Here is a 22,840-nt window from a genome sequence, read left to right as displayed (position 1 = left end):
TGCTTCTAGCCATGATGGAATAATTGGAACTGAATTTCTCCTCCCTCCATTTACAAATAAAACTCTGAGCAAATATGAAAACAGCTGTTTTCACGTATTGGACAACAAGCAGTGCAGGAATATAATCCCTGAGAGAAAGGAAGCAATTGAGATGAGTCCTGTGATCCCCCTGGCTTTCTGCCTTAAGGCATTTTCTGGACCCTGTTGCCAGAGGGGACTCCCCAGCAAAGCACACCATCTTGCTGAGCTAAGGAAGTAGAAATCTGAGTTTGAGGGAGAGGTGGTTTAAATTTGTGGGTCAGAGTACCAGATAGAAGGGAGCTACTCAGCAAAAATCTGAATTGAGTCCCCTTCACTAATCTTCTGTAGGCTGACCTGCCCGTGTGTAGAGGGGAGCTCCTAAGAGTAGGAGCCATTCAAGCTCCAGCCGGCCAGAGTAAGATCTTGTTGATCACTCAGGCAATCGTTAGAGACCCACAGAGGCCATGCCTTGGTGTAGTAGTCTAAATTAGCTCTAGAGTAAAGATGATTTTAGCCCTGCCCTAACACAGCTTAAAATCAAGCCTTGAGGAACACAAGACAGAGCTTCTGTGATACTGGTAATGTGCTGGCTTTTGATCTGAGTGCCAAGTACGTGGGCAGGAATTTATCAAGCTGTACACAAATGATATGTGTACTTTTATGTACGTATGTTAAACGTCAGTAAAAACTTTTAAACAAAACCATTTCTTTTTAAGCTTTATCAGGATCAGCCTGATATACAGGAAAATTAACCTGTCAAAGTAAACTTCAACCCTCTTTTAAAAAAGACAACAAAATCTGACACCCAACAATGTAACATTCACAATATCTAGCATCCTATCAAAAAAAAATACTAGACAGGTGGGAATGTACATTGATATAGCCACTATGGAGAACAGTATGGAGGTTCCTTAAAAAACTAAAAATAGAACTACCATACGACCCAGCAAACCCACTACTGGGCATATACCCTGAGAAAACCATAATTCAAAAAGAGTCATGTACCAAAATGTTCACTGCAGCTCTATTTACAATAGCCAGGACATGGAAGCAACCTAAGTGTCCATCAACAGATGAATGGATAAAGAAGATGTGGCACATATATACAATAGAATATTACTCAGCCATAAAAAAGAACGAAACTGAGTTATTTGTAATAAGGTGGATGGACCTAGAGACAGTCATACAGAGTGAAGTAAGTCAGAAAGAGAAAAACAAATACTGTATGCTAACACATATATATGGAATCTAAAAAAAAAGGTCAGAAAAACTTAGGGGCAAGACGGGAATAAAGATGCAGACCTACTAGAGAATGGACCGGAGGATACGGGGAAGGGGAAGGGTAAGCTGTGACAAAGTGAGAGAGTGACATGGACATATATACACTACCAAACGTAAAGTAGCTGGCTAGTGGGAAGCAGCTGCATAGCAGCGGGAGATCAGTTCAGTGCTTTGTGACCACCTGGAGGGGTGGGATAGGGAGGGTGGGAGGGAGGGAGATGCAAGAGGGAAGAGATATGGGGACATATGTATAACTGATTCACTTTGTTATAAAGCAGAAACTAACACACCATTGTAAAGCAATTATACTCTAATAAAGATGTTAAAAAAAAATACTAGACATGTTGAGAATCAGGAAAAATGTAACCCGTAACCAAGAGAAAAATTAGTTAATAGAAACAAACTCATAAATGACGATATGATGGAATTAGCAGATGAGAACCTTAAGATAGACATTATGAAAGTTATAAGTATGCTCATGAATTTAAAGGAAGACTTCAACTAAATGAGGAGAGAAATGGAAGATATAAAAAGAATGAATGAAAGGGAATAAATATCTAGAGGTGAAAGATATAATACCTGGAATGAAAATTTCACTAATAGGATTAAAAGGATATTAGACACTACAGCACAAATGATCAATGAACTTGAAGGCATAGCAATAAAAACTATCCATTATGAAGCATAGAAAGGAAAAAGACTGAAAAAGGTTGACAGAACCTCGAGGACCCATAGCACAATATCAAGAGGACTAACATACATGTAATTAGAATCCTAGAAGGAGAGGAGGGTGGAGAGAGACAGAAAAAATATTTAATGAGATTATAGACAATTTTTTTTCAGTTTTGATGAAAACAATAAACTCAGAGTTCCAGGAAGCTGAATGAACCTCGAGCATAATAGACGCAAACAAAACCACACAAAGGTGCATCATGATAATTACTCAAAACAAGTGATAAAAAGAAAAGTTTAAAATTAGCTAAAGAAGAAAGACACATTATGTAAAAGAAAAAAGTGATTACGGAAGACTTCTTGTAAGAAACAACATGAACCAGAAGATAATGGAATGACATTTTTAAAGTAATGAAGGAAAATTTTCTTCAACCTCGAAATCTATATCCAGTGAAAATATCCTTCAGAAATAAAGGCAAGGGCTTCCCTGGTGGCGCAGTGGTTGAGAGTCCGCCTGCCAATGCAGGGGACACGGGTTCGTGCCCCGGTCCGGGAAGATCCCACATGCCACAGAGCGGCTGGGCCCGTGAGCCATGACCACTGAGCCTGCGCGTCCGGAGCCTGTGCTCCGCAACGGGAGAGGCCACAACAGTGAGAGGCCTGCGTACCGCAAAAAAATAAATAAATAATAAAAATAAAGGCAAAAATTAAAATTTCTTCAGACGAATAAAAAGTGAAAGAAATCACTGTCAACAGACCTGCACTGCAAGAAATGTTAAAGGAGGTTCTTCCCGTGGCAGAAAAATACCATAGAGAAACTTGGACAATAAGGGAGTGAAGAGTGCCAGGAGTAGTAAATATGTGGGTAAATGTAAGAGACTTCTTTTCTCATTTTTAATTTCTATAAAAGATAATTGAGGGCTTCCCTGGTGGCGCAGTGGTTGAGAGTCCGCCTGCCAATGCAGGGAACACAGGTTTGGGCCCGGTCCGGGAAGATCCCACATGCCGCGGAGCGGCTGGGCCCATGAGCCATGGCCGCTGAGCCTGCGTGTCCGGAGCCTGTGCTCCACAACAGGAGAGGCCACAAAAGTGAGAGGCCCACGTACCGCAAAAAAATAAAAGATAAATGAGTATTTAAAGTAAATAATATCATTGTATTATGTGCTATACGTAGAAGTAAAATGTATGACAACGGTAGGACAAAGGACAGGGAGAGAATGGAAGTATACTGTTTTAAGGTTCTTAAATTACATGTAAACTGTTATAATATTATTTGAAAGTAGACTATTAAGTTAAAAATGTATATTGTAGGATTTCCCTCGTGTCACAGTGGTTAAGAATCTGCCTGCCAATGCAGGGGACACAGGTTCGAGCCCTGGTCTGGGAAGATACCACATGCCACAGAGCAGCTAAGCCCGTGTGCCACAACTACTGAGCCTGTGCTCTAGAGCCCATGAGCCACAACTACTGAGCCTGCGCGCCCAGAGCCTGTGCTCCGCAACAAGAGAAGCCACCACAATGAGAAGCCTGCACACTGCAACGAAGAACAGCCCTCGCTCGACACAACTAGAGAAAGCCCATGCACAGCAATGAAGACCCAACGCAGCCAAAAATAAATAAATATAATTTTTTAAAATGTATATTGTAAACCTTAGAAGAGCCGCTAAGGAAAAAATAAAGTGATATACAGCTAATAAACTAATATTGAAGATCCAGAAGATTTTGGAGGCGGGAAGTGGAAACAAACACAGATGGAACAAATAGAAAAGTTAGCAAGATGATAGATTTACCCAATTATAGTGAATATTACATTAAATGTACATGGTCTAAATACTCCACTTATTGGAGATTATTAAATTATATTTAAAAAGTAAGACCCAATTATATGCTGTCTATAAGAATTCCACTTTAAAGAGTCAGATGAAAAGTAAAAGGGTAGAGAAGATATACCATACAAACACTAATGAAGAGAATTGGTAGGGGAGAAGAGACAAATCTTCCTTATAAAAGAATTTCAAATTAATATCTGTAGATATTCTCCTGTCTAGGAGAAGGAGCTTAATCTCTGTGTCCGCACCCCCCCCCACACACACACACCACTTGAGTGTGGGCTGGACTTAGTGACTCACTTCCAAAACTAGTGTATATAAAGGGAAAAAGAGTAACTTTAGTGGAGAAATGGCAGAAACTACCTTAACCAAGTGATGTCATGTGAATATCACTGTAAACTTGATGTGATGTGATGAGGAGGATATGTCACTTTTGTGTTATTCTTTCCAGAAACCCAGTAAAATCATGACAGAACCTTCAGATAAACTCAAATTGAGGGACGTTCTATCAAATACCTGACCAGTACTTCTCAAAACTATCAAGGTCAGGGACTTCCTTGGCGGTCCAGTGGTTAAGACTCGGTGCTTCCACTGCAGGGGGCACGGATTCAGTCCCTGGTTGGGGGACTAAGATACCGCATGCCGCGCAGTGCAACCCCCCACAAAAAAAATTTTTTTTTTAGTTGGAATTCTGGGTTGAATTCTAGGATAGAAAAGACGCATTAATGGAAAAACTGGTGAAATCACAATAAAGTTTGGAGTTTAGTTAATAATAATGTACCAACGTCAGTTTCTTAGTTTTGACAAATACACCATGGTAATGTAAGATATGGGAAACTGAAACTGCTTTGAGGAGTATCTGGGCGCTCTCTCTACTATCTTTGCAACTTTTCTGTGAATTTAAGAATATTCCAAAATGTATATTTTTTGAAAAAGAGAAACAGAAAAAAGGAATTAAGGGAGTATTAGGAACAATTTGATGCCTATAATTTTGACAAATTGGATGAAATGAACAAATGCCTTGAAATACACAGATTACATAAAGTGACTGAAGAAGGAATAGAAAGTTGAAAAATACTACTGTTTCTGTTAAAGAAATTTGAATTTGTAATTAATTAAAACTTTCCCACAAAGAAAACTCCAGGCCCAGATAGCTTCACTGATTACATCTATCATATATTTTAGGATACATCTTACACTAACTTTTTCAGAAAATAGAGAGGAAAGGAACACCTTCCACCTTATTTTATGAAGTCAGCATTACCCTGACATGAAAATCAAACAAAGAATTTACAAGAAAAATAAATATTGATCAATATACCTAATAAATATAGATGTAAAAACCTTTAACAAAATATTAGCAAATTAAATCCAGCAATATAAAAAGGATAATACATCATGATCAAATGTGTACAGATTGGTTAAATATTTGAAAATAAATCAGTGTAATTTACCATATCAACAGACTAAAAAAGGAAAACTATATCAAAACATAAGCCAAAAAAGTATTTTAGGAAAAATTCAACATCTGTCCTTGATAAAAGCTCTTAGCAAACCTAGGTATCCTCATAGTGATAAAGAGCATCTAGGAAGAACTTACAGCTAACATACTTCGTGGTGAAAGACTGAATGCTTTCCCCTTGAGAACGAGAACAAAAAAAGGATGTTAGCTCTTCCCATTTCTATTCAGCATTGTACTGGAGGTTCTAACCACTCACTAAGACAAGGAAAAGAAATAAAAGCCCTAAAGGTTAGAAAGAAGGAAGAGAAATTGTCTTTATTCAGACAACATGATCATGTATATGGAAAATCCAAAGGGGGTCTCATAAACAAATTTAGCAAAGGTACAGGATAAGGTTAGTATATAAAAACCAAATGTACTTCTATATACTAGTAATGAGCAATTGAAAAATGAAATATTTCAAAGTACCATTTTAAATAGCATACAAAACACAGAATACTTAGGAATACATTTAACAAAATATGTGCAAGATTTGTATACTGAAAGCTATAAAACATTTCTCAGAAAATAATTTAAAAGACCTAAACAAATGGAGAGATGCTCCACTTTTTGGATTGGAAGACTCAATATTTTTAAGATGTTAATTTTTCCTAAATTGATCTATAGATTCAATATAATCCCAGCCCAAATTCCAGATGGCTTAAAAAAAAAAAACAACTTGAGCTGATTCTAACATGCACATGAATATGCGAAAGATCTAGAATAGCCAAAACAATGTTGAAAAAGAACAAAGTTGTAGGACTTGTATTACCTACTTTTAAGACTTCCAGTAAAGTTATATAGTAAATGTAGATCAACATTGTAGGTAAACATAGAGTTCAGTAGAACAGAATAAATAGTTCAGAATTAGACCCACACATAAATGGTTAATTGATCTTCCACAAACATGCCAAAGTAATTCAATTGAGGAAGGATAGTTTTCTTCAACAAATGCTACTGGAAGAACTGGATATCTATATGGGAAAAAATGAGTGTTGACTTTTACCTCTTTCAAATATTAGCCCAAAATGGATTATAGACCTAAACTTAGAGGCAAAAACTATAAAATGAATAGAAGAAAAGATAGGAGAAAATCTTCATGAACTTAAGGTAAGCATAGTTTTCTTAGTTAAGACATAAAACACAGGGACTTACCTGGTGGCGCAGTGGTTAAGAATCTGCCTGCCAATGCAGGGGGCATGGGTTCGAGCCCTGGTCCTGGAAGGTCCCACATGCCACAGAGCAACTAAGCGCATGCACCACAACTACTGAGCCTGCGCTCTAGAGCCCTCGAGCCACAACTACTGAGCCCATGTGCCACAACTACTGAAGCTCGCGTGCCTAGAGCCTGTGCTCCACCAAAAGAGAAGCCACCGCAATGAAGCCCGCACACCGCAACAGAGTAGCCCCCACTCACCGCAACTAGAGAAAGCCCACACACAGCAACGAATACCCAATGCAGCCAAAAAAAAAAAGTCACCATTTTACAAATGAAGGGGCAAGCCACAGACTGAGAGAAAATATTCTTGATACTTATATCTGCAAAAGGACTTTTTCCCCAGAATATATAAAGAACCCTTAAACTGAATAATAAGACAGCAGCCCAATTAAAAAGTAGGCAAAAGACTTGAGGAGACACTCAACAATAAAAGATGTTCAAATGGCCAATAAGGCTGTGGTAGGAGGGGCCCTGAGGAAGATAAGTCTGGTGTTTCTTAAGATGGCCTGATATGAAGACTTCACGCCTCCTGCCATCCCAAGCCTCCAGAGCTGCCCTGTGGCTGCCTTGTGCTTCAAGTGCAGGAGCCAGTTGAAATGTCAGGAATGGAGGCCAATGTGACCATCCCAATCTGGCAAAACAAGCCGCGTGGGGCTGCTCAAAGTATAGTGAGAAGAATCGGGACCAACCTGCCCCTGAAGCCATGTCCCCGGGCATCCTTTGAGACCCTGCCCAACATCTCTGACCTGTGTCTGAGGCATGTACCCCCAGTCCCTACTCTGGCTGACATCGCCTGGATTGCTGCAGATGTACAGGAGACTTATGTCCTGGTCAGGAGCGATACACGCCCCCTGAGGCACACCTGCAAGCCCAGCCCTCTGATCGTCATTCAGCACAATGCCTCAGTGCCCAAACTGCATGGGTCGGAGGAGAGGCTTCTGGCCTTGAAGAAGCCAGCCCTGCCAGCCCTTGGCTGCACCAGAGCTGCAGGATGAGCTGAGCCACCTGCGCAGCCAGATTGCTAAAATAGTGTCAGCTGATGCGGGAAGTGCAAATGTCTCTTCTCCCTTACCTTGTTTTGGATCCTCATTCCACTCTACAACTTCCTTTGTCATTAGTGACATCACCAAGGAGACCAAGGTACAGGTAGGTCCCTGAGCTTCCATCAGTCCCCCTGCTTTGTTTTGCCAGCCCTGAATGTTGCAAACCAGAACACAAAGCTACCTGCAGCTCGTCTGAAGAAGATGACTGCGTCTCTCTGTCCAAGGCCAGCAGCTTTGTAGATATGATGGGTATCCTAAAGGACTTCCACCGAGTGAAGCAGAGCCAAGACCTGAACTGGAGTTTATTGAAGGAGGAAGACCCTGCCATGCTTACCTCTGAGGTCCTAAGGAGGAAGTTTGCTCTGAAGGAAGAAGATACCAGTAGAAAAGGAAACTGATGGCACTCAGCTCTGCAAACTCAGCCTCAGGCTCCTGGAATTCCTTCAGTAGCTGCCTTCCTCACTGCAGATGCTTCGCCTCTCAATTAGAAATCTGCAACAGTCTTGCCAGAAGCTAGAGCTTGGACCAAGAGGAGAGCTGCACTGTATGTTTTCCATACTTCAAACCTTAGCAGAAGCTGAGGCCTGTTTTGAGCTGAGACACATTACAGGTAATTGTGTAGGTTGGAATGTCCCAGTTTAAAGGGTGAGATAGAATTTTCTGGTTTTTCCTTGCCCCTGTGTGAAAATAGGTCCTAAATGAATGACTGACTTCACTGCACTAGATCCCATAACTGGTCGTACTGAACACTTTGTGCCCAGCTGTCACTTACTCTGAGTGGCTTCCTTGCAGCAGAGCAGGGCTGAGGGCAGGGGGCTATGTTTATGTGCACGTTCACAGAGCAGGGAAAATCTTATGCTGCTCCATCATGAACTGACACCAGTGCCCAGCAATCACTCTCTCCCCCTTCCCGGTCCAACACCTACATGTAGAGGTCGGGCCACTGGACCAGCTTACACTTGGGCTGCTGGGAGGCCTGGGCTGTTTTTTCTTAAATGTATTTTGTAATACTGTACAACCAAATCTACCCTCCAAGGCCCTGGGGCCTCATTGGTTCCACTAATTGAAAGCTCTTTCTCTTCTACAAACTTTAGTTTAAGCCCAGTAGGAAAGAGAAATGGAGGAGGGGAGAGAGAGTACCATCCTTCTTCCAGGCCCTTGACTACTCCTTTGCACTGGGCCAAGGTTTGTACCTACCACACCGTCCATGACTCACTCGGATGCCCTCAGGTCCGTTTTCTCTACGGTATGTATCCCTTGTGTGTTTAGGTTGAAGCACTACCTGACATTAAAGGAAGGATTTGGAGAGAAAAAAGAAAAACAATAGCCAGTAAGCACAGGGAAAGATGTTCCATGAGGGTGTAAATTGATACCACAAGGAAGGTACTGCTATACACCCACTGGTATGGCTAAAATAAAAAGACTGTGCATTTCTTATTAATGAGTATCTTAAACAAATGTTTACTATGTGACCAAGTAATTTCAGTCTTAGGTATACACGCAAGAAGATGAAAACTTACGTACACACAGACACATGTACGTGAATGTTTTTAGTAGCTTTGTTCATAATTGCCAAAAACTGGAAACATTCCAGATATCCTTCAACTGGTGAGGGACAGTGGTGTGCCTGTAAAATGGAATACTACTTGGCAATCAAAAGAAACTAAGTACTGATCTATCCAACAAAATGGATGAATCTCACATTATGCTAAGTGAAATAATCCATTTATTTGACGTTTTGGAATAGGCAAAACTGTTGAGCGAGAACTCGGATGAGCGGTTGTCCGGAGCAGGGCTGGGAGGAGCAGCTGACTGTCAAGGGGTGCGAGGGGATTGGGGTGACGGAGCTGTTCTGTATCTTGATTGTGGGGATGGTTACATGGCTATGTGCATCTTTCAAAATTCATAAAACTAGCCACCAAAAGTGGTAAATTTTACTATATGTAAGTCATACCTGACTTAAAAAAATTTTTTTTTAAAGACTGACAATAACAAGTGTTAGGAAGGATGTGGAACAACTGATCTGAAACTTCCATCACTGGTATTGGGAGCATAAAACAGAACAACCACTTTGGAAAACAGTTGGGCAGTTTTCTCTGAAGTTAAATGTACACTAGCAATATAACCCAATAACCCCACTCCTGGGTGTTTATCCAAGAGAAATGAAAATATATATCCAAACAGGTTTGTACATGAGTGTTTATAGCAGCTTTATTCACAGTAAACAATACCTGGTAATAATCCTAATTCCATCAGCTGATAGATGGATAAACACTATATTTTATCCCTACTTTTTACTACATGAGTCATTATTCATTGTAACATACTTGTGATACACAAAACAACATGGATGAATCTTGAATATATTACACTGAGCAAAAAAAGCCAGACACATGCAAATGTACTATATGATTTCATGTATTTAAAATCTAAAAGAGAGAAAACTACTCTATAGTGGGTGAAAGCAGGCCAGTGGTTGCCTGGGCCTGGGATGGAGAAGGCAGGAACTGATTGAAAAGGGCAGGAAGGAACATTCTGAGGTGAAGGAAATGTTCTGTTTCTTGATTGTGGTGATGGTTACACAGATGTATATATTTGTCAAAACTCATTGAACTGTACTTTTTAAATATATGCATTCTATTGTATATTAGTTATGACTTGATAAAATAAATTTTAAAAAGGAAGAGGACTTGGAAATTAATTTTAAAAAGGAAGTTCTAATATTGATTAGCTTTCAGAACAGCTCTGCTGATTTTCACATGATTTATGAACATGGGTTAAGGGGTAACTTTGGAGGCAGGGTGGCTCTGGCTTTCTACTAGTTACCTAGACAATTTAGTCTTAAATTTTGTAATCTTAGTTAGCTTTTTGTACCATTAAAAAAAAAGAGAGAGAGTTGGCAAGGTTAATACTGTTGTACTTTGCTGGGTTCCATGAAACTTGCAAATGTACTGCTTTCACTGACAATATTGTATTGTTCCCTAGCTATGGATTTGGGGGAAGGAATATGGCAAGAATAGTCCATCTTTTATTGGTGTAAAGGCCTGTTTACAGACTTCTTTTTTTTTTTTAATAAATTTATTATTTATTTATTTTTGGCTGCGTTGGGTCTTCGTTGCTGTTGTTTATCTCAAGCCCGTGTGTATGCTTTGAACAGAAACATAATGTCCCTCCCTCCGCAGCCATTTAACCAAGCACTCTTCGTCTGTTTCTCTCTTAAAATTTAAAGAACATCTCTTGTTCCTTCAAGAGTGTTAAGTATACACTGTTCAGCCAACAGGTAAAATTTGTAGAGCTTTTTAAAAGCTTGGCAAAAGAGAGCTCAGACGCTTCCAGGCTTCCAGTGAGGTGAACATACCACACCTCATCACTGATTTCCCAGAGCTCAGTCGGGGCCCTTTCTAATATTCTTTGGCCTGAAACTCACAGGTTTTTGTGTATGCACGTGTATGCGGAGACCTTTACCATCTGCTTACACTCTCCTTTCTTTTACTTCATGCTTTCTGTAACCTGATCAATGCTCTTCTAAATCAGGCTTTCTTGTGTGGTGATATATGTAATAGGACATTAAAATACGTATTACCTTTTGACTCAATAATTCTACTTTTAAGGGTTTTTTTTTCTGGCAAATACTGCTGAATGGAGAAAGCCACCTAACCAAATAGCATTGTTTATGTTAACTGAAGCTGGGAACAACCTTAATATCCAAAATTAAGGGGAGTGTTTAAGGTGATCTATTCCACTGCTATTCAATGGAGTGTACCATACAGTCACTAAAAATGATTGTTATGAAGAATGTGGGCAACACAGGAAATGCTAAGGATACAATTCAGTGGAAAAAGCAGAATATTGAATGATATATCTACCATGACTATAATTAAGAAAAACAGCCAGATACTCAGAAGTAAGATTTTTAAAAGAACTTCCAAATTATCAACAGTGGTATATTAGGATAGTAAAGTTATGAGTTAAGATTTTTTTCTCTCATTTTCTAAATTTTCTGTGATATGATTATTACTAGTTTTATGATGGAAAACTCATCTTTCCTCCTCTCTCCTGAAACACTTGAATCTTGGCTTTTGGCTTTATGGTTTGTATGTCTTCAGGACTGTAGTTTCTCTTTCTTCTCCATATTCTTTGGATAAAAAGATCACAAATGACTTAATGATGCATTTTAAATCACTTAAACTTCTTGTTCTTCCTTGGTGGAATTTTTGAGGGATATCCAAGAGGTTTCTAAGCATGTGAAGAGAGAGAAACCATCTTGAGCAGTCTTCATTGGTGTGAGAAGGGGGAGAAGGCAAGGGAAGAAAGATACTGTTTACAGAGCACCTACAGTGCCCCAGGCCAGAGTAGTTTCCAGTCCTTCTATGCTGCATCCAGTCTCTTCATAAGCTGGACGCTGACCCCAGGTAACCTCTCAGCCTCATCTTGCATCACTTCAGTACTCATACCCCGTTTCCCAGCCACTAGGAGAGTGATCCCATTCCCCAAGGCCTCATGCTCTTTCACATCTCTATGCTTCTTTCCATGCTATTCCCTCTGGTTAGGATACCGTTCCTTCTCTACTTGGCTAAACCTATTTGCTCTATAGGGCACTCCTCAAATGTCACTTCTGTGATGCTTCCACAGCTTGGCACTGGGATTTCATAACATTTTTCCCATACTTCTTTTATACCACGTACTATATAATAACACTTTCCCCTCCTAAGCATTTGGGCTTTACATGGTTGTGAACACAGCCCTGGCACAATGCATGACTCACTGGGGCATTCAGTGAATGTTTGTGGAATGAGTGAATGAATGAAAGAGTGAGCAAAATATGCAATCTGCTTTGAACTCTAGATCTTGGAAAACTCATTTATTCAACATTTGACTCTTCACTTTGTACAGGTATCTAGAAAAGCAAAGATCTGCAAAGATCAGAGTTCCCTTTTTAAAAGAGACAGGAGAAATTCAGTGTACATTACAGCTACAATTTACTGGGTAAATTGAGTGCCAAGCATTTTGACTCTTTGGTCATGATTACTAAATGCCATTGGGATTTTACTTTACACCCTAAAAATGGATTTCTTCAAATTGCAAGTAGTCACCCATTAGTGAAACCATAAAATCAACTTAGTGGGTCACAGCAAGCTTTTTTTTTTAATGGAGTTGAACAAGGAATATCAGAGTATATCTCAAATAATATGGGTAAGCATCAATTCATGAAACTCTTAAATATACATAATATACATATAATACCGGTTTACAAAATATAATACATTCATTACTCTGCAACACAGTAAAAAAAAAAACAGGAAAACTATAAAATGTGACCATTTTAATCATTAAAATTCATACCTTTTAATGTGTGAACTACCATTTCATTGTATGGATATACACCATAATATATTTGGCCTGAAAATTTCAAGTTTTGCATTCTTTTTTTTTTTAAATAAATTTATTTATTTATTTGTTTTTGGCTGTGTTGGGTCTTCGTTGCTGCGCACGGGCTTTCTCTAGTTGCAGCGAGCGGGGGCTACTCTTTGTTGTGGTGTGCGGGCTTCTCATTGCAGTGGCTTCTCTTGTTGCGGAGCACAGCTCTAGGCACATGGGCTTCAGTAGTTGTGGCTCGCGGGCTCTAGAGCGCAGGCTCAGTAGTTGTGGCGCGTGGGCTTAGTTGCTCTGCGGCATGTGGGACCTTCCCAGACCAGGGCTCGAACCCATGTCCCCTGCATTAGCAGGCAGATTCTTAACCACTGAGCCACCAGGGAAGTCCCTCAAGTTTTGCATTCTTTTTTTTTTGCGGTACACGGGCCTCTCACTGTTGCGGCCTCTCCCGTTGCAGAGCACAGGCTCCAGACACGTAGGCTCAGCAGCCATGGCTCACGGGCACAGCTGCTCCGCAGCATGTGGGATCCTCCCAGACCGGGGCACAAACCCGTGTCCCCTGCATTGGCAGGCGGACTCTCAACCACTGCGCCACCAGAGAAGCCCTTGCATTCTTTTAAACAGCAGTATGATGGACATATTTGTAACTAAATCTCTATATCACTTACTTGAATTCCATGAATTGCTAGAAGTAGAATTTCTGAATCATATAAAAATTTATATGAAAACTTAAGGCTTTTGATACATACTTTTAAATACCACCACCTCCCCCAAAAGATTATACTAGTTTTCACTTTTATCAGTAACATGAAAGTTAGCACTTACTTTTGAAAAATTGTTTAAAATTCATATAATTTTTTTTCGTGGAAACTATATGCATGTGTAGCTATCCCAGTCACCTGTGTGAGGCCCAGCAGTCACTTGGACCCTGTACTTCTCTTCTGTGCTGTGAAACTGGAAAATGGACAATGGCTTCCTAATTACATTCCTGTCTTCAGTCTCTTCTAACTCCAGTCAGTTTTCTGGTCTTTCTAGAGTAAAGTCTTCCTTGACCCTCCCTCAGTAGTTGATTGCTCTGTCTTTTGTATTCTCAAAGCACATGGCACATCCTTCTGTTACAGCGCTCGTCATGTTATATCGGAATTATTTTTGGCTTCTTGTGTCCTCTCTTCCAACCCCTCTAGGGTAGGGACTAAAAACTCTTCCTTCTTTACGTTTGTATCTGCCCCAGAGTTAAATATATAGCATGTACTCAGTAAATTTTCACTGAGTGAATGACAGCATCTTGTTTAATTGTGACCTCAGGACTAGTTCAGATCACATTAAAATTGGGCTATACCATGTAGGTGACTGTCTGTGGGAGTCCAAAGGCAAAACTTTGGTTCGGGAGGGCCCAGATTCAAATAAGCCCGGAGTCTAGTGCTTCCCTGGTGGCACAGTGGTTGAGAGTCTGCCTGCCGATGCAGGGGACACGGGTTCGTGCCCCGGTCCGGGAAGATCCCACATGCCGCGGAGCGGCTGGGCCCGTGAGCCATGGCCACTGAGCCTGCGCGTCCGGAGCCTGTGCTCCGCAACGGGAGAGGCCACACCAGTGAGAGGCCTGCGTACCGCAAAAAACAACAACAACAACAACGAAAAACAAATAAGCCCGGAGTCTGCTTGCTGCCTCTTCTCTGGAATACCCCCGCTTAGAATGCTGGTTGGAGAGAGAGCAGTCTGCTCAGAGATGGCCTTGCTTTGTTAGGCCATTGCTAACAGCTTTGTTGGCTGGAGCTTCTCTATGCCATGTTTTTTCCAAAGGCCCGGAAACTTCAGACCCTAGAGATGCTGCTACAGGGCCTCCTAGGTGCTGGTGTGCCATCCTACCTTGTGAGCCAACAATGCATTTAATCCCAGAAGCAAGGGAGCAGACATCACAGGCTGTCTGGCTTAGTAGTCTGGCCCGGGAAATGTCTGAACTAATAGTAAACCTTGCAAAAAACCCATTCTTAAAATCCCAACAGGAAGAAAAATGCCAAGCGGGGAGATGGGCGGGCTCTGATTGTCTTGAGTATCTTATGTAACTCTTTATGTGTATAGGCCTTGCAGACTTAGTACCCTTGTGGAATTGATCCTTCTGCCACGTTAAAACATGTATTGTTAGTATTCTCTAATAGAATGTTTATTCATTCAACAGGTATTTCCTATGGGGAAATGTTGGTCAAAGGTTACAAACTATAACATGAATAAGTTCCAAGTATCTAATGTACATTATGGTGACTGTAGTTAGTAATACTCTATTGCATACTTGAAATTTGCTAAGAGAGTAGATCTCAAGTGTCCTTATCACATACAAAGAAAAAGTAACTATGTGAAGTGATGAATATGTTAATTAACTTAATTGTGATGATTATTTCAGAATATATACATTTATCAAATCATCACCTTGTGCGCTTCAAATATGTATAATTTTATTTGTCAATTAGACCTCAGTAAAGCCAGAAAAGACAAAAGAAACCAAAACAGGCATTCCCTGAGCACCTACTATGTGTCAGGCTTTGTATTGGGTATAATGGATGCAGAGATGATTAAGACATGCACCTTATTCCCAGTGAGGTCACTGGCTGGTTAGTAAAAGAGGTAACAGAAGGCTGGGCTGCCACTATTGCCCCCACTTCTCCAATCCCAGACCATTCTCTGTTGCTGTAAATGAAGGCATAATCTGGAACATGAATGTCACTGTTCAACTTAAAACCCTTTAATGGTTCCTCATTTTCTTCTGGGTAAAATTCAAGCTCCATAATATGGCCTTTTATAATCTAGTCTCTGCCTGCCTCTCCTGGCACATCTCTTGCCGCTCTCCTACCCACTTATACCAGCAGCTTTGTTTCCATCCACAGGAACCATTCAGAGGGTCCCAAAAGGGCAGATGCTTCTGGTTCAGAGTGTCCCAAAAGGGCAGATCAATAGCCAGTTCAGGATTGGAGATTATTTATCCAGCCAAAGTTTTCTGGAGGTGTGCTCAGTGTGTTGGACCACAGGAACATAAAGATGTACAAGAAACAGTCACTGTTCCTGGAAAAGGAGAGATGAGCATACTGGGAGGCGGGAATGGAATGCACTGAGGCTGGAGGCACGAACAAAAGTGTAATGCGTTTGGGCAGGGAATAATAGTTTAGTTCAGCTGGAGCACAGGATGTGTGTTTGGGAGGGACAAAAGATGAGACCAAAGAAGTAGATGGGAAGGACCAGATGGGAAATGGTCTTCTGTCATAGAAACAAGTCTGGACTTAATATTTGGGGCAGTGGGGGATCAACTAAGGTAGTTAGGTCAGGTAATGACTAGACTAAGGGTGGAATGTTGGACCCAACCTCTTGTTGCTTCTCTGGTTCCTAGAATCTAGCCAAGCTCTCCCCACCCCAAATCTGATATTGGACTTGGGTCAGGGGACAGTTTGCTGAAGAGAATTCTTATCAGTATCACCTATCACCATTATCCAGTCATTCGTCCCTCATGCTTTAGGGGATTGTCTGTAGGTCTCTCTTCTGTGTTGGACCACTCTCCATGACAGTATCCGCTCCGTGACTTCTAAATTTCATGTAGGAAGGAAAGGAGCATCGTGATCCAGTGGGCCTTGCCCTGAGTGTGTGTGTGTAGGATTTTATTTTATGGGAGTTTATGGGACTTCATTAAAGATGCTGGAGCAGAAGCACTGTGGGACATCAGAAGAGACCTCAGCAATAAACCACAACTCCAAGCTCTGGAATGCAGTAAATGTTTAAGAGACTTCCTTCCTTTCATTACTGAATTTTACTTTACTTTTATACCAGTAAAGAGTTGTGTTTTATTGGTTGAAATTTCTTGATTCCGTTTTCCCCAGGTCTGTTTAAAAGCTACATTTTATCCTTGAGGATGTTTGGCTCCTGATAGAGGAAGTGCTGCCAGCGAATTCAATTAACTGGCAGAGCTCACAGATATTATACACGGATTTCTTTTTTTCCTTCTTTTTCACAACTGCTACATAAACACAGCTGGGTTTAATATTTGTCGTAACAAAGGTTTAACTTGAATCGTTTTACTCTGGGTAATTAATGCTTGGAATCTCGGCTACTTCTTCATTCATTTGTGATCTGCATTTTTGACTCTGGCTATCTAAATAATGAAGTGTGCTCCTCTAGGTCTTTGCCCTGCCTTAAAACTGCTTAATATTTGGCCGTTCCCACTAGAGAGCAGATGCTTTTCTTTGCAAGAATTGAATTTCTGTCAGCTCTTTTATGCATCATGTGTTTGGAACTGTAAGTGGATCAAGTTGTTCATCACAGCAGGGACACTGTGAAACACATCTATTATACACACTTCCCACCACCCCCCTTCCTGTTTTGTTTTGTTTTTTTTTTCTCCCCCGAGGAGGTGGAGATGCCCAGATCCCCTTGGGAGATATCTCACTCTGTGTGGATGTATCCATGTGATCCACCATGGATCCGGCCTGGCTACATCCCTAAGCATGGAAATCTATATCCATTCAGCCCAGGATTGTTGCTGAGACGAATCCTGCTTTTATCTCTGTAAACACCAAGCACTTCATTAACTCCCAAATACACATAAGTTTGGGTCACTAGATAAACCCACTAGGCTTAGCATAATGAGTGACATTTCAGTCATTGATGCCCCAGAAAATGTTAATTGTGAGCCCATTATTCTTTTTTATGCTAAAATAATGGCTTGGGTAGTTTTGGCTTTGGAGTTGGGTTAATGTGGAAGAATAATCAGCATCTATTAGGCTCCTGCTGTGTGCCAGGTACTGTGTGAGAGGCTTTGAAAATCTTGACATTCAATCTACATAATAATCCTGAGGGGAAGGGGAGGTACTTTACCCCTTTTTTGTTAAATGAAGAGAAGAAAATAAGATGCCTAAAGACATCCAGCTAATAGCAAGCAGCTGAGTCAGAATCTGAACTCAGTGTTTGCCAGACATACATTCATTGGTTGATCGATGCATGGATTTATTATACATGTTCATTACATGCAGCCATTGCTCCATTTGGGTTGTCCCATTCCACGTCAGGTCTCAGGCCAGCTGATTGTCTTTTATGAACACCTTTGTATCCATCTAAATCTGAACTATTGGTGGTGATTGAAATCATTTATTTAGTTTTGCTTTTTCCATCAAGCTCAATGCAAATACAATCCAACTTCCCAAAGCAACCTACCATTTTCTTGCAGTTTTCATCTTGTGAATTTCAATCCCTAGATTCAGCTTTGAGCTGACAGCTGAAAATTCCAAATCTAAATAGTTTAGTTTGTCAACACAGCTTTGAAAAGCAGGAGTCTTGATGATGTTCCTACTGTGATATGCTCCTCTTCTGGGCCTCAGATAATGCTAAAGGCAAAAGTGCATTCTAGTGCATTTTTCATTGATATCATTCAATTTGCAGGAGTCATTATGGGACATTCACGTGTCTGAGTGAAAGACCACTGATCTGTAGGATTAATTATAGTTAAATGGAGAGGTGGCTTTTGCTCATGAAGAAAGTCAGTCTCCTGATAAACATTTTTAGTTATGAAAAACTTTAGTCTTCCTCCAAATACTTTTCATTAGAAGCAAGCATTAGTGTCCTGGTTCATTAGCAACAGAGTAACTGCTTTATTGTTGATATGCAGTCCATTTTGTTGTTGAAAGATGTTGGTTTTTTTTTTTTTTTAAATTGAAGTATATGTTGTAAAAAACATGCTTTATAACTTTCCTTTTACAAGTGTGTATCTCTCTTTTCAAAGGTAACTTACATTTGTATTTTGTGCCTTGTGTTTGCAAGAGACTGGTTCTTGGTTTATTCATGTTGACAACTGAAAAGCCTTAGACCTAATTAAAAGAATTTCCACGAGCACCTTTACTGAACCATTTCATTACCCAGCACTGCACAGATTGCATTGTGAAACATGATGATAGTTTAAATCTGACCTTTAAACCTAAACTGCCAGAAGTATGGGGGAGAAAACCCTTCTCTGAAAATACTCTATGGATACATACATACACAAGCATACTTGCATGAACATACATGGATAGAAATAATCTTTATTGAATGACCACCTAATATTATAAATACACATTTACTTTGAGCTTAAATCTTGTAACCTTCTTTAGTGTTCAGCTGCATTAATTGTGTGTGTGTGTGGTGTGTTAAAACTAAATTGTTTTTTAGGGAAAACAAAGACAATTTCACTTCATGCAAAAAAAAAAAATGTGTTTGGAGGAAGATGAGTATTACAAATAGATAGGAAAATGCAAAAATCTTTGCTCCTGTGTGTTTCCATTTACAATGCTGAGGTACTGGGATTAACCAGGCAGGGAGGGGGCTGGAGTGCACTGTGAGTGCAAGACTCATCCTGAGCTTTATTTGGCAGATAGTAGAAATGGACCTTTTTGTTTTTAAATTGTACTTTTTTACTCCAAGAATGTCATCCTGAGGACTTGATAGTTTGTTCTCAGGATGCTCAACAAAGCCATTATAGCATGTAGTGAAGTAGCCACTCACATAATGAAAATTGATCCTTTTGCCCGACAAAAAGCTGCTTAGAATTGTAATGCTCACCTCTTAACTTTCCGACTTAATACTCGGCCCATAAGATGTCAGGAGAGATAGAGGGAGCAAAGACATGGGCCGCTGGGGTCATAGTCGGCCCCAGCTTGGAGCTCCGCGTAACTAGCACAGTCCCCACTCCCCCATGGAGAACCAGGCTCTTTGAGGGGAAAATCGGATGCAGAAGAAGCAATTAAAGCAAACCGAGGTCAAGGTACAGCCATGTTCTCAAGTAAGAAACAGAAAAGCAAGGAATGAAAGGAGGCAATAATGGAGATATATTAAGTTGTGGAAAAAAATAAACCAGTATCGTGGACAAATCTAATTTGCTGGTCTGAGAAATCCTGGCAGCAGTAAGAATTAATGGAATAGCACAGACTTTGGAGTAAGACCGACTTGTGCTTGACTTTAGCCTCTGCCCCTTGCTGTACTATCTGTGTGAGTTGGGTCTGAGGCTCACTTTTCTCATCTGTATAGTGAGGATAACTGTCTCCGCCTGGCCCACTTGTTCTGAAATTTTAATACAGTGCTGGGCATGAAAACACCTACCATGGCTATTGGTACCTAGTAGAGTGCTTGATAAATACTAGTTCCTGTTCCTTTTTCCTGATGAATTCCTGGTTTTCTCAGAAACTATTACTGGGAAAGAGAGTGGGGTGAGATTGCCTTTACATATCAAGACTTTTTGCTTCAAATTTAGGCAAGAACTAACTAAGGCACAGAGAGATGCACCATGCCATTTCATTGCCCACGTGAAGGTAGCAGAGGAGCCAATATACACATGCCCCTGAGGATGGGAAAACAAGGCAATAGTTCCTCCTGCCCTCTCCAGACGTTCCCCAGGAGATCTTATAACAAAGCCTTGATGTCTAGTTTATTCACGAAAGGAAGAATCAATCTGCCTTAGTCCTTAAGGGCTATTTTATAAAGGGGGAGAGAGAGTAATTCTATTGCCCCCCTTCCAGCTGCTGCAGTTGTCTGATTTGTCAAAAAAAAAAAACTTTTAACTTCAGTTCTGACACTGAGCAGTTAATGCAAGTGGACCCCCTGCCCAGGATGACTTGAGTCAGATTCTGAGAAGAACTGTATCTCTACTTGCAGTGTTGTGCCAGCACTGAGGGTGGCCATGGTCCCTGCCTCCCTAGAACATTCAGTCTAATGGAAGAGACAGACGTTAATGGACTGCCACATAATACATCATCACTTTGCTGTTTGTCTCTGAAGGAAAGGTACAGGGAGAGTATATGACAAGGGAACCTTGGCCTAATCTGAGGGGGTCAGACCGAGGCAGTGGTATTTGAGCTCAGATCTAAAGGATGAATAGTAGTTGATCTAGGGCCTTGGGTTGTCCAGTATGGTAGCTACTATCCACATGTGGCTATTTAAATTTAAATTGATTAAAATGAAATAAAATTCAGTTCCTCAGTCGAAGCAGCTACATTTCAAGTGCTCAATAGCAGCTACCACACTGGACAACACAGGTGACCGATTATCTGTGGAAAGGCCTGTTGCACGGTGCTGAATGCTAGGCAAGGGGGTGACAGTGGAGAGAGCACTCCAGAGGAGTTAGCCTATCCAAAGGTCCTGGAGTATAAGAGAGGCCAGGGCAACTGGAACCCGGTTGGTGTGGCCGAAGCCATGGAGGGGGTACAGGAGCCTCGGATCTGAAAAAGGCTGGAGCCTTGCAGGCCAGGCTAGGACTGTCTTTATCCTCAGAGCAACAGGGAAGCTGCTGAAAGATCTTAAGGTGCCAGCACTGACGGAAAGAGGTGGATAGGAGTGTCTCAGAGGTGACTAGGTGAATAGCGTGCCGCCCTTATTCTCCTCTCCCCCTACAAATTGCAACCAAGTGATGAAGAAATAATCTTATACTTGTTGAGTGGTATAAATTGCAAGGGTTATCTTCATCATAGTGGGAAGGAAGATATGTAGGCTGCTGGTTATACAAAAAAAGCTAAATATGGTGATGAATACAATGGGAGAGCCCCTTCTGAAGTAGTAATAAGCTAACTTGTGGCTGGTCTGGGGGAGCTTGACTGCAAGCCCTCAGGAGCTGGGCCCTGATCATATGCAGCTCTGTTCCCAGCACATCTCCAGCATGGGGCCTGCAAAGATTAGGCATGAACCAAAGTAACAGAACTAATGTGCCCGGAGAAAGAACTATTTGTTCTGACAGGGCATCACAGAAAGTCAGCGGCTTTTTAAAAAATTTTTAATAGAAGAGTTTTGTTAGAGAATGAGATAAAGAGTATCCCAGGCTTAGGGATAGTTTTGAGGCCTCTGAGATTGAGTAGAAGATAAAGTTGGAAACAGAGCTGGAGCCAGACCCATAGAAGGCCTTGAATATTGTGCTAAGGAACTTGGACTTTATATGTTAGCACCATGGAGTCACTGAAAATTTTAGAAGAAGGAAGTGATATGATTCAACCTCTTGTTTTAGAAAGATAATTCAAAGTGCAAAGGATGGATTAGACCAGGAAGAAAACAGGAGAAGGGCCACCAGTTGAAAGACTGGTGCAGTAGTCCAGGTACTAATTAAACAAAACACAAAGCCAGGCAGTTTGTTATGTCAGTTCTCCATTTACATCCATTATATTTTAATCCTCACAATGTATGTATGTTACAGATACCTCATTTTACAGCAAAGGAAACTGAAGCTCAGAAAGGTTAAGAAAGTAAGGAAGACTGATTTCTAATCTTAGACTTGGCTCTTGTGACTCAAGCTCTACACTCTACTGCCTGAGGAGTGCGCAGGGATAGAGGAGCAAGTGAAGCCAAGAGACCCCAGAGGTAGAGCCTGTAGTGACCAGGGCAAACAGGAAGAGGGTGCGGGACGGGGTGGGGAACGCTGCATATGTTACTGGACGTGTGGCACGTGCAGTGTTGTGTAAGACGGGCCCCGTTGTCCCCTTTAATTCATTCAGCCACCAGAGCTTCATTTTCCTTGCAATTTTGGTTGTGTCTTAGTGATGACCCTCTGCAAAAGGGAAATGGATGAGTATCAATTTCTCCCCCAGTCCTTCCCAACTGAGACCATTTCTTCCAATGATCATTCACTGAAGAATGTAATCCTAGACCTTCCTCCAAGCACGGAGGCTCGGCCATTGGAAATGCCTCTTAAGATGTCAGAACACTCGCTCATCTGTTCTTTTATTTAGCAAAAAGTGCTGAATGATGACACTGGGCCAAGTACTGCTGGACCACTGCTGGCCCTTCTAGGAACTCACAGTCTAGCAGGAAAGGTAGTAGACACTACAGTTCACTGACAACTCGCAGTCCAAGGGGGCCCAGGCCGGGCGTCATTAAGCCTGTCTTAGTGGTCAGGGAAGGCTTCACAAAGGAG

The 22,840-nt window shown here is 41.1% G+C and overlaps 1 protein-coding gene and 1 pseudogene across 2 annotated transcripts in view; both read left to right on the top strand.

The window, feature by feature from the left end:
* The window catches only part of DENND1A (DENN domain containing 1A), a 536,936-nt gene that overhangs the window by 360,757 nt on the left and 153,339 nt on the right, over window positions 1–22,840 (top strand). The gene's annotated exons all lie outside the window — the stretch shown is intronic.
* On the top strand, window positions 7,120–7,964 carry LOC103080464 (mitochondrial fission regulator 1-like pseudogene; annotated as a pseudogene).

The sequence above is a fragment of the Lipotes vexillifer genome, unplaced genomic scaffold (genome assembly GCF_000442215.2).
Source record: "Lipotes vexillifer unplaced genomic scaffold, Lipotes_vexillifer_v1.1 scaffold890, whole genome shotgun sequence".
NCBI lineage: Eukaryota > Metazoa > Chordata > Mammalia > Artiodactyla > Lipotidae > Lipotes > Lipotes vexillifer.
Note: the sequence above shows the minus strand (reverse complement) of the source record. Positions and strands in the feature narration are given on the sequence as shown.